The sequence below is a fragment of the Garra rufa genome, chromosome 25, assembly GCF_049309525.1.
Source record: "Garra rufa chromosome 25, GarRuf1.0, whole genome shotgun sequence".
Classification (NCBI taxonomy): domain Eukaryota; kingdom Metazoa; phylum Chordata; class Actinopteri; order Cypriniformes; family Cyprinidae; genus Garra; species Garra rufa.
Genome location: NC_133385.1, coordinates 20877573 through 20890867, shown reverse-complemented (window position 1 = coordinate 20890867; position 13295 = coordinate 20877573).

Genomic DNA, 13295 nt, shown 5'->3' with positions numbered 1-13295 from the left:
ATAAAGTTGAAATATTTCGACAATAAAGTCAAATTTTGAGAATAAAGTTTAAATATTTCAAGAATAAAGTCAAAATTTTAAGAATAAAGGTGAAATATTTCAAGAATCTAGTCAAAATTTTGAGAATAAAGTCGAAATATTATGAAAATAAGGTCAAAATATTTTGAGAATAAAGTCAAATTTTAAGAATAAAGGTGAAATATTTCAAGAATCAAGTCAAAATTTTGAGAATAAAGTCGAAATATTTTGAGAATAAAGTCGAAATATGAAAATAAAGTAAAAATATTTTGACAATAAAGTCAAATTTTAAGAATAAAGGTGAAATATTTCAAGAATCAAGTCAAAATTTTGAGAATAAAGTCTAAATATTTTGACAATAAAGTCAAAATATTTAAAGAATAAAGTCGAAATTATGAGAATAAAGTTAAAATATTAAAAGAAAAAAGTCTAAATATTTCGACAATAAAGTTGAAATATTTCAAGAATAAAGTCAAAATTATGAGAATAAAGTCTAAATGTTTCAGGAATTAAGTCAAAATAACCTGAGAATTAAGTCAAAATTACAAGAATTAATTCGTAGCAATTACAAGATTAAAGTTTCTAGCCCATTGTGCATGCAAATGGCCTGGATTGGGAGCACCAGGAGATATTCCAAAATTTTCACTTTCAAAATCTGTCAGTTTTATAACAAAAAACAATATGTCTATTACAATAATGTGTTTTTCATGCTCTTTAATGTAGTGTGACAGATCGCTGTATGTAAAACAGTCATCTTTCCGATTACAATGAGACATTCGTTTCAATAAATTAGGCTATACTGTTTTTTTGTTTGTTTGTTTTTTTGTGAAAAGTCACTTATATACCTCAGAAAGGACAACAATATAACTTATGTTAACGAGTTGGAGTCCACTCAACCTTTAGAATGTTTTGTTGTTTTTAATGAAATACATGTAAGGAATGAAAGATTGGACGCCACAGATGTTTTTGCAGAGTAGGTGGTGGAATTTTTACAAAGAAAAGCAGTATTATTTAATGAAATGAATGTCTCATTGTAATTTAAAAGATGATTGATTCACATGAATACAGCGATCTATCCCGCAACATTAAAGAGAGTCAAAAACACATTATTGCAAAACGCATTCACTATAAAACTTGCAGATTTTGAAAGCTGAGACTTTGTTTTATATTAAAAGTACCAAAAGCACAAAGTTTATTGCTATTATTGGGTGGCTGGCGCACTACAAATAGGCCTAATGAATGCATTTGAAGACGGAAAATAATTTTTCCAAGCATATACTGTGACTGCGTGTATAACATGGTATGATTTCTGCTAATAATCCCACATAAATTTAAATAAATTCTGGTGACCTGGTGCTTCCAATCTGGGCTATTTGCATACACAGTCTATACAGTAGTAGCAATAGGGGACACCACCTGTCATAATTTGATTGATGGCTTTGACCTTTTGACCTTTCCCCTCCCCCACGCCCCTCCCCCGCCCTTTCCCACGGTCCCCACCCACGTGTTTGACCCCTCGTTGACCTAGTGAACTCTACTGACCTTGTTTTGATGGATTGAGCAGGTGCGATGTCAACGGCTGACAGGTTTATGGGTTGTTGAGAGGATTAACGACAGGTTTTAACAGGTGCGGGATTAATTTATGACAGGTTTATGGTTGTTGCATCAAATTTATGAGATTCATACCCAGGTGCGGGATTAACTTCTGACAGGTTAAGCAGTTGTTGCGACGATTTATGAGATTCATACCAGGTGCGGGATTAACTCCTGATGGGTTTATGGGTTTTTGCGTGACCATCCGGTGTTTGGCTGTCATCCGGGTAGAGAAATACAGCAGCTGTGCGTGACCGTCCGGTGTTTGTTGAGGAATGAAGGTTTGCAGAATGTTTCGGCTATTTTACGGTCTAGCCCCCACGTCCGTGTTGTAGGGCATGGGTATCAGATTGCGTTCAGCATAGATAAATAGGGCTTTCCCATCATATCTGCGGAGCATCAGAGCTGTGAAATACATAGACATGGATGCGATACACAAAACTCCTGAGAGGGAATGGGACAAGATCTGATTAGGGCACCGAGAAAACCGTACAGCAACAGTTTTAAAATGAGAGAATTTATAAAAGGATAAATATATATACTTTTAAATAATAAAATGATAATACTAATAATAATGCATTTTCTAACATTTGAATCATTAAATCCCTTACGTTTTTACAGTCTAGGGTGAAAAATAAAAGTTAGCGTGCGTGAGGCCCTCTTTACTCTCATTTACTCATTGCAGGTCTGCCCGTGAGTGCTTCATGAGCTCGCGTTACACAGTTACACTTTTGTTTCAGTCCCTATCACACTGTATGAAAAAGTGACCATACATGTGATGGGTGTATATAAAATACTTGTTCAACAATATATATATTAGTTGCTATAAAAAATATTTATTATTGAAAAGTCTCTATTATCACAACAGTTACGAGTCCATAACCGCATGATGAAGTATATCAACAAAGTCTTTAATGTTTTAAAAATATAAATGATAACACTTGGGCTCAACAGTGTAGCTTATTTATGTACACATTCAGTCCTCCAAGTCGTATTCTCTTCTATAAATAAGAAATGAATATAAACGATGTGATCACACATGATATAAAACAAAGCAAAACATTTATACTAGTTTTTAGGTAGCGGTAAATATTGTAATGGGGACCCAGCGACGTCAAAATAAGTAAAGGGAAAAATGTATTTAAACAGACCAAACCATATGGATTATGCCTGGACATGCCTGGGCATGTCAGAGGACCTGGACATGCATGGACATGTCAATTTGAAATTGTATCAACCCTTAACCTACCCAATCACAGTAAACTTTCTATATTTCTATATTTTTTTAATAAATATTATTTACTATATTTTTATAAAGCTTTTGTACTCTACAAAGTGAACACCTACCCGTCACACAAAAAGTTCAACACACTTCCATTTGTAATAAAATATTGTAAGTCATTTAAATTATTATAGTAGGACTCAAGACATTTCATCATAAATCACATTTACGTTGTTGTATCAATGTAATATTCAAATGTTTATACAAATTTGTGATCTGATAAGTCCTATAAACATTTCAACCTAAAAAGTGACTTAAGCACAAACACTCACACAAACAAACATGAAAAATAAAACACAAAAAGCAAACACAAAACACAAACAAACATGCAAACTAAAAACTAAAAAGCAAACACGACACAAACTCAAACACAAAACACAAGCAAAAGACAAATTAAAAACATGTAAAACAATATTGTCACTAAAATTTTAAACAAGTATTTTGTTTTCTCAATACGCAAACATGTACGATCACGCTTGCGTGCGTATTATTGTAGCGCAATTTGTGCGGATTAAAGCATAATCATAACCATAAATATGTTTTAAGGTACTGGAATCACACAAATGTCGGGGTAGGACAAAACATCAGCAGCGGCTGCAAACCCCCTCAGACCCCATGAGGGTTAAAAAAAGATGGTTATATATATATATATATATATATATATATATATATATATATATATATATATATATAATTATACATGGCATCAAAGTAACAAACATGTTACTACATCGAAACAAATCATTCATTGTTCATCTTAAACATGTATTCAGCATTTAAGTTTATTGATCACATAATTCACTTATTTTAAAGATGATCTTCACGTTTATAAAAAATAAACCTTTAAAATACTTTTAGGCGATCATACATTTAAAACATCGTAACAAACAGGTTACTACAGCAAAACAAATCATTATTCAACGTTTATTTTATATTTTTAAGTTTATTGAAGTTATAAAACATAGTAACAAACATGTTACTACAGCAAAACAAATCATTATACCACATTCAATTTATATTTTTAAGTTTATTGAAGTGATAAAACATAGTAACAAACAAGTTACTAAAGCTAAACAAATAATTCATTGTACATCTCAAACAAGTATTCAACATTTAAGTTTATTGAACTTATAAAACACATCTTGCACTTTTTAAAGACGATCTCCATGGTTATTAAAATTAACATTTGCAATACTTTCAGGTGATCATAAATATAAAACAAACATGTTACTACAGCTAAAGAAATCATTCACTGTACATCTTAAACATCTTAAACAAGAATTCAACATTTTATTTAGGTTTTTGAACTTATAAAACACATCATGCACTTCTTTTAAAGATAACAAAAAACATCTATAAAATTTATAAAAATCATAAAAAATTTAAGTTTATTGAACTTATAAAACACATCTTGCACTTTTTTAAAGACGATCTCCATGGTTATTAAAATTAACATTTGCAATACTTTCAGGCGATCATGTATATAAAACAAACATGTCACTTCAGCAAAACAAATCATTATACAACGTTCATTTTATATTTTTAAGTTTATTGAAGTTATAAAACATAGTAACAAACATGTTACTACAGCAAAACAAATCATTATACCACATTCAATTTATATTTTTAAGTTTATTGAAGTGATAAAACATAGTAACAAACAAGTTACTAAAGCTAAACAAATAATTCATTGTACATCTCAAACAAGTATTCAACATTTAAGTTTATTGAACTTATAAAACACATCTTGCACTTTTTTAAAGACGATCTCCATGGTTATTAAAATTAACATTTGCAATACTTTCAGGTGATCATAAATATAAAACAAACATGTTACTACAGCTAAAGAAATCATTCACTGTACATCTTAAACAAGAATTCAACATTTTATTTAGGTTTTTGAACTTATAAAACACATCATGCACTTCTTTTAAAGATAACAAAAAACATCTCCATGGCTTTTATAAAATTTATAAAAATCATAAAAATGGCTTACATTATGTTCTTCGAACATTGAAATCCATTCTGTGAATGAAATATTTGCAAAAATGTTTCAGTTGGAATATAAATAAAACTCTATGGTCCTCCCAGGGATAAACTCCAATGTGAAACTGATGTTCCAGACCCTTCAAACAGACTGATTCGTGATGGTGATGAGTAAACCAGATGTTCTCCTTGAAAAGGAGTTTCCCTACAGACAAACTTAAATTTCAACTAAAGAATAATTTGTATTAGATTTATTTCACACCATTCGCTTTAGATGGCTAAAGTTTCTTATTTTAATCATAAACTTCAATGTATATCCCCCTCACACACACTTCTTTTTGAGTTGTATCTTTTAGAAAATGTAATGGTTATTTTATTTCAAAAACATGTTGCTGCTTTTAAGGTTATATAAATAAAAAATATAGAAATATAAATCTGGAGCCCAATATCTGAATATCATTATTGCTGTACTCATACTTTTCTGAAGGATCTTTATCAGCATAATAAATATCGGGGATAATTAGCCTTCACTGAAAATACACTATTCTTCATCTACTCTAAAATATATGTAGACAGTCAGCATATGTTGATGGTCATGTCTTTGAATTGAGAGCTTTACCCAATTTTGGGCCATAAGGATGTTACTACATATGAGAAAAGACACCACCAAAGACATCTCATGTTACGTAGACATGCATTCTTCGAATACCCACTGACTTTTTGCGTGAATGACACAACACATGTGAGGAGTGTTTTCTGGGGGTCTCCTGAGAATATACAGTTGCTCTGAAAAAGTCATTCTGACACATACCAGACTCCCATTGTAAGGAGAAATCTCCACAGACCGTCTCATGAACGCTTGACTGTAATCGCGAAACACAACACCATTATACACTGTTTTAATTTGTTTATTCAATTATTTAACACATATACTTAAATTCAAATTTTTACACCTGGTACTTTATCAGTCTGATAAATTTGTGGACAATACTGTACATGATAAAATGGCAATCATGCTACCGTGTAAGTTAGACACAATGTTGTTTAGGAAAGTGATGTTTTCATCAAAGTCAGAGTATTCCTACTTCTTAACATTTAAAATTTTACTCTGATGTTCCAACGCAGGGGAACCGGGTGAGATATGTTAATCCTTCAACATATTTTTTATATATATATATATATAGCTTTTTCTAATTGTATCAGTAGAGCTTGTTTCAACTGTTTATGGTCAATTTAGAGTAATAGAGTCAACCTTATCGTCTATTATACAAACCGTAAGCAACAACCTAAATTCAATAAAACCAGTTACACATCATGTAAGAAAGGCCTCATAATGCATACAGATTACAAAAATCAGGACAAATCTGTTCACATCTTGTTTGTTGGATTGTATATGACTTTAGACGAGACCTTCTCTATGTAAGCCGTCAACTTTCAGTGATTATAAATAAATTGAAATTCAGAAAATCACTCTCTACCTGAGAGTGGTTGACTAAATGAGTATTACTTTTAGGATGTTATCTCCATAATAATCCGATGAACCGTCAACACAAAAAGTAAAGGTTCAGTGTTTTTTACTACTATTATAACTGAAACATATCTTGCCATTGTGCTCAAGGCTGCAGGATCAGTAAAGTTTAACACTTGAGACACAAAACAAAGAAATTGGAGCACACAAAACACCCTATATAACTCAAGAGCCCAAGTCACCAGGAAAATTACCGTATGAAAACAGAAAGTTCATTTGTGATCGTTTGGGCATATTTTTATGAAACGTTATAAATAATTTTATTTTCTCATGCCACTATAACATGACCTCTTGTTCAGATAGCTGAAGACAATGTTCATGCTTTATTTGTAGTTCTCATTTATTTCAACATTACCGCTTGAAGGAGTAAACCTACGAGTACTAACCATCGGCCATGTGCAATAGCGTCTACCTTTTTTTCTGTCTAAGTAGCCTTTGTAAGATTTGCCAGGGGTACTATGTCACCTTGGTGTAACGTGATTACAATTAAGAAACATAACATTATACTACATCCCCTTGAAAAGGATAAAGACATTTATGCAAGAAATATGTATCAGCAAATACCTAATACTGAAATCCTCTCTTGTAAACTGATTTTTATATTGACTCGGATTGTCCCCCCACTATAGCTGTACACCTTTTCTCATTGTTTTAGACGAAGACTATTCTCAGACTAGTCTCAGACAGGAAAACTAGAACAAGCACAGTATATGAGAATTAAATGAAATTTACTTTAGAAAAATGCTTTTTTCCCCAGTCTGTCTACGAGGCAGTCAAGAGACAAAAGGCCTCAGTCTTCCTCTGCTGCATGTAATCTCATTTGAAAACACAAAGTTACACGTTACAAGTTGAAGATGGTGTGGTAACACCATTTATTTATTTATTAATAAATAAATCACACTTGTTTTGAGCGAAAAGGATGATTCTTTTAGGACAGGGTTTTAGTTTTTGTTCCAGGAAACACAGGCAACTGTAGCTATGTGTTGTCATGTGGTCATGTTTTTGTCACCATATCTTAGTAATCTGGTCTTTTTATGAAAACATGCGGCAAACAATTTTTACCATATCTTAGTTCTCTTAATGTTTCACGATTGTACATGTTTGTTTAGCTTAAATATTTGTTTTAAGTCTGTTACAAAAGTGACAGACATTACATTTATATGTATTTTAAATCATTACGGTAGAGTTACAGGTTTTGGGTAGTTTAGGGTAGGCAGCAATGAAAACTAAAATGTGACAGACACGAACAGCACTCAAACAGTCCACCGTGTCAACTTTTGATAAAATATTGCATTAAATGCCGCTAGGACAAGCTCTGTAGCAGTGTTCATTAAAACCTTGAAATGAATATAAAAGTACAAATATTCATAATGACAGTGTATACCCTAGCAACACAACAGATCCCTGCTAAGTACAGAGTTCAGAGCATGCCTACAATTGCTAGATATCTTGACCTTATTTGTGTGCGAAACGTCGCTAAAGTTTTTCATAGCGTTACACTTTAAAACCAGAACAATTGTACCGTTTTCCACAATTGCGTTCTTTCTCATTGAAATTTGTTTAACATTCAACTGTAATTGTTAGACCCATACAATTTGTTTCCTAGTTTTTTGTTGATGCAGTAACAAGCTCTTTGTTTATTTGCGTCGATATTTCTGTGAATTTGAATCAAATATTGTTTTTATACTTTAAGACTACCCTAGTTTTTTATCAGAAATAAGAAACACTAATCATCACACTGCCGTTACAAACAGTGGTCAAGTTTTAAGATGGGGAGACAAATAAATTAGTTAAAATACATTTAACATTTAAAATATATAAAATACATTTTAACAAAGATTAAAAATTTCTCTAGATTCCAGTGAAATGATCCGCCTAAAATTAACCCGCAGTAACTTAACCAAGGCCCAACTTTTTAATGGTTTTGTTTTTACAACAAATATGTTTCTAATAAACTTTCTTTTTTTATTTTTAACAATGCTGTAGCAAATGCACACTAACCACTATTTTTTACTTTTATATCATTTATCTGGTTGAAACATTTCATCTAATTTACTAGCTCGGGTCTAGTGAGTTATATTTGTGTAGATATTGGGGACGTATTCTCCCGATGGCTAGGTGGTAAATAAAACAGTCATACCCATTGGTCTGGACATTGGGGAGGTGTGTTTTTATGTAAATATTGACCCATCCTTGGTGTTTGACACCCCCAACCTACAGAGTTTACAGACACTCAATTTGACGCGGTTTCTACATTGGTACAAAGGCCTCCAAACACCCCTGAAACAAGATCAATGTCAGTCACATCGGCAAGAAATTTTGTTGAAATGGAAATGCACCAGGAAAGTCACGGTCTGATAAAGATTCTCGATGAAGATGAAGATTTTGCGAAACAAGAATTCACAGTGTCTGAGGATCGTACGGGGAGATTTGTGTTTGACAAGTCATTGCAGACTGTGAAACTCTACGTTTTGGATTATGAAGATATATGTATACCTGAATGTAGCTATCTGCTTTTAACGGCCGTAGACTGGACGTACTTCTACAATCAAATTTGGACAAAAATTAATTTTGGTGGAAAAATCAGGTACGTTTATCAGTGGGATGCTGTCACGCCCGGTATGAGATACCTTGCATCAACGAGACCAGAATACGTACGCCTATCTGCCTGTTGGAACAAAACGCATCATGATCAAAATCATCTCATAAGGGTAAACAAACAGCGGGAGGAATCTGAAAGAAAATTGCATCGCGATCAAAATCATCACATAAGGGTAAAGAAACATCTGGAGGAATATAAAAGAAAAGTTTTGTCTCAAAGCAGCGAGTCTGACTCTGAGGAGGACTCCGAGGATGAGTCTGATGATGACTCTGAGGAGGACTCTGATGATGACTCTGAGTATGAGTGTGATGACGCCTGGCCTATTCCTGAGGACAACCCTTTCGGATGCTGCACAACAAATCTATATTTAGACGCGAGCGACGAACCTGTGTTAAAAACTGTTTTCTCAACCATTGACAAGCTGTTTCAGTCAAGTTAGACCAATTTCGCAGTCAGTGTTTTATTGTGGGCATCAATATGTTTTGGATGTATAGCAGCACAACAAAATTGTAAAGCGTTGAGTCTTTTTTCCTCTGTTTCTTGCTATATGTTTAATTGTTTTAATAAACATTTATTGAATAAAATTTCCCTTTTGCCTCTTTTTATTCAAATTTTATCATATGTTTAAAGGTTTAAACATATTTTAAGACACAATATTGTTGATGTCTAGTGTTGCATGTATTATTTATTACATTTGTAAATTTATTTGAAACATTTTATTATGGAATTGGCTCTAAAATCTTTAACAACCTATCATTATCTTTGGTATAATAGTTACCAGTTGGTTCGTGGCTCTTATTTTTTGAGTCTATAATCTTTAATCAAAATATTATAACTAGCTTGAGCGAAACTTATCTTGTGTGCTTGACTGATTTTCAAGCCTTCCGGCCACAACCCTCTTAGACCTTACAACAAGGGTGAGGGGTGGACCCTATCTGTAAAACCAGCAACTGCTGTCCTCATCAACTCTGCAGTAACTGAGTTCACCCCACACTGTGAACATAACCAGGTTTGGAAGACGGAGCTACTGCAACATCTAGTTGATCAAAACAACAACAAACCTGTTTTACTGAACCACGGCTCTGCTGCAATTTTACTGCTAATAACACTTTGGGGGTTCGCGGAGTAAACGGTCAAATCCGAAATTCTAGGAAACGGTTACGTCTTGGAGAAAACTGAATTCTGAAAAGAATGTCTGAAACTACGCCAAACCTGATGGAGCACAACTGTAGGTCTGGCGCTGCTGCGGATGATCAATCTGAGTGCAGCTGTGCCGCAGAAAAAATGTGCGGTGTAAAAGTCGTCGTAGACTCTATGTTTAAACCGTATTACAAAGGACAAATGATCAAACCGATGAACAAGGTCATCGTCGATGAGCGCGATCCGAATCATGATTGTACGGGGGATACTAAACGTATAACAAACCTTAAGAACGAAATGAAGATTGTAAGAAGCCTGAAAAAGGAAACACGGCCTGATGTGACAGACGTCTGTGTTAACAGCAAAGAGACAATCAGCGTGACCACTAGGGAGATTCTGGGTATGATGATGACTGCATGTAGAGATGAGATTGTTGTAGTGCATGTATTGAGTGTCCTTAGTAATAATCTTTGTTTCCCTAATGTTTCAGATCAGAAGCCTGATAGAGACTCTAAACCGGGGCCGATACAAGGTTATAGCACTTCTTTTTCTTTTTTTCTTTTTTATTCTATGTGTCGAAAATTTCTAGATTTGCTGAAAGAAGATGATGTAAATGAATTTTCTCCCGACCAAAAATGGATCAAAACATACTACAGTCAAGTTGGTTTGCAATAATGGGTGCATAAGGCCTACTGCATACCTTCATAAAATACCTGCATACTTTCATTTATGCCAAAACATACAAACATATTCAGTCTACTGAAAAAATGTCATACAGCCTAGTGTGAAATCTGTGTACATTAACAGTGATTCGATACAGATATAATATGATCTAAAGAAGAAGGATGTATTTTTAGTCCTGAATTGTAGCTGGGTCCCCACAAGTGTCTTTAGATAGGCCCTAGTTCAACTTTAGTGACAGGTAACCGGACTGCCTTATATAGTAAAGACCTGTGCTATGAAAAGGACTACTTTTAAAATACATATCTCAGTAAGGTGGATTTCAATACAGTCCATAGGATGTCTGCCTGATTTTTGGCATTCAAAATAAGACTTTTTTTTTTTTTAATTCAACAGAGACTTCAAGACAAGGACCATCATGCATCCGTGTAAAACGTTAGTGTGATTTAAATATTAATAACGAATAATCATTATCAGATGTACAATTAACTAGTATATTAATTGACCTATTTTCTGTAAAAAGGCAAGAGCTCCACGTCTAATGGCGGTATGATATATGCCCCTGTCATAACTGGATCAAGTCTAGGCTCCGTTACAATGACTATGACTTCTGCAACCTCTGGCAAATCAAATGTGATGGTATATTGTAAGTGTAATACATGTACATCTTCTACATCAAACAAACAAACAAGCAAATAAATGTTGGTATATGAAACAATTAAAAATGGTAATTAGATGGAGTTGCTTAACCGTTAGATAATGTTGATCGTGTACATCTGGAGTCTAAAGTAAAGCCCCAAAGTAAATTTTATATAAGTTGTTTTATTTATTTATAGGATGGATTTTTATGATGGCCTCATATTTTGGACACATCCACATAACCGCTGAAGGCAAACTGTACACTGAATAAGATAGCATGTTGTAGCGCATGGATTGTCCTTAACAGTCTTTGTTTCCCTGATGTTTCAGATCAGAAACCTGATAAAGACTGTGAACAGAGGTCAGTACAAGGTTGAAGTAATTTTTTTCTTTCTATTCTATATTTTTTTTTTTTTTTTTTTCCAATATCCTATTTCTTTTCGTATTCTCAGGTTATCAGATCTTCCTAAAAGGAAAAAAACAGTAAGCTAGTTCAAAAGTGAAGAACATTATTGATGATCTTGGCCTACCCACTGAATCAGTTGCAAATGTAAGAGCGATGACACCAAATCAAGAGAAGTTGCGGATACTGCTTGACTGTATGCGTTATGAGGCCTTTCTTACATGATGTGTAACTGGTTTTATTGAATTTAGGTTGTTGCTTATGGTTTGTATGTGGGGAATAGCAAGGACGATAAGGTTGACTCTATTACTCTACTCTAAATTGACTATAAACAGTTGAAACAAGCTCAGCTGATACAATTAGAAGAAGCTATATATATATATATATAAAAAATATGTTGAAGGATTAACATATCTCACCCGGTTCCCCTGCGTTGGAACATCAGAGTAAAATTTTAAATGTTAAGAAGTAGGAATACTCTGACTTTGATGAAAACATCACTTTCCTAAACAACATTGTGTCTAACTTACACGGTAGCATGATTGCCATTTTATCATGTACAGTATTGTCCACAAATTTATCAGACTGATAAAGTACCAGGTGTAAAAATTTGAATTTAAGTATATGTGTTAAATAATTGAATAAACAAATTAAAACAGTGTATAATGGTGTTGTGTTTCGCGATTACAGTCAAGCGTTCATGAGACGGTCTGTGGAGATTTCTCCTTACAATGGGAGTCTGGTATGTGTCAGAATGACTTTTTCAGAGCAACTGTATATTCTCAGGAGACCCCCAGAAAACACTCCTCACATGTGTTGTGTCATTCACGCAAAAAGTCAGTGGGTATTCGAAGAATGCATGTCTACGTAACATGAGATGTCTTTGGTGGTGTCTTTTCTCATATGTAGTAACATCCTTATGGCCCAAAATTGGGTAAAGCTCTCAATTCAAAGACATGACCATCAACATATGCTGACTGTCTACATATATTTTAGAGTAGATGAAGAATAGTGTATTTTCAGTGAAGGCTAATTATCCCCGATATTTATTATGCTGATAAAGATCCTTCAGAAAAGTATGAGTACAGCAATAATGATATTCAGATATTGGGCTCCAGATTTATATTTCTATATTTTTTATTTATATAACCTTAAAAGCAGCAACATGTTTTTGAAATAAAATAACCATTACATTTTCTAAAAGATACAACTCAAAAAGAAGTGTGTGTGAGGGGGATATACATTGAAGTTTATGATTAAAATAAGAAACTTTAGCCATCTAAAGCGAATGGTGTGAAATAAATCTAATACAAATTATTCTTTAGTTGAAATTTAAGTTTGTCTGTAGGGAAACTCCTTTTCAAGGAGAACATCTGGTTTACTCATCACCATCACGAATCAGTCTGTTTGAAGGGTCTGGAGC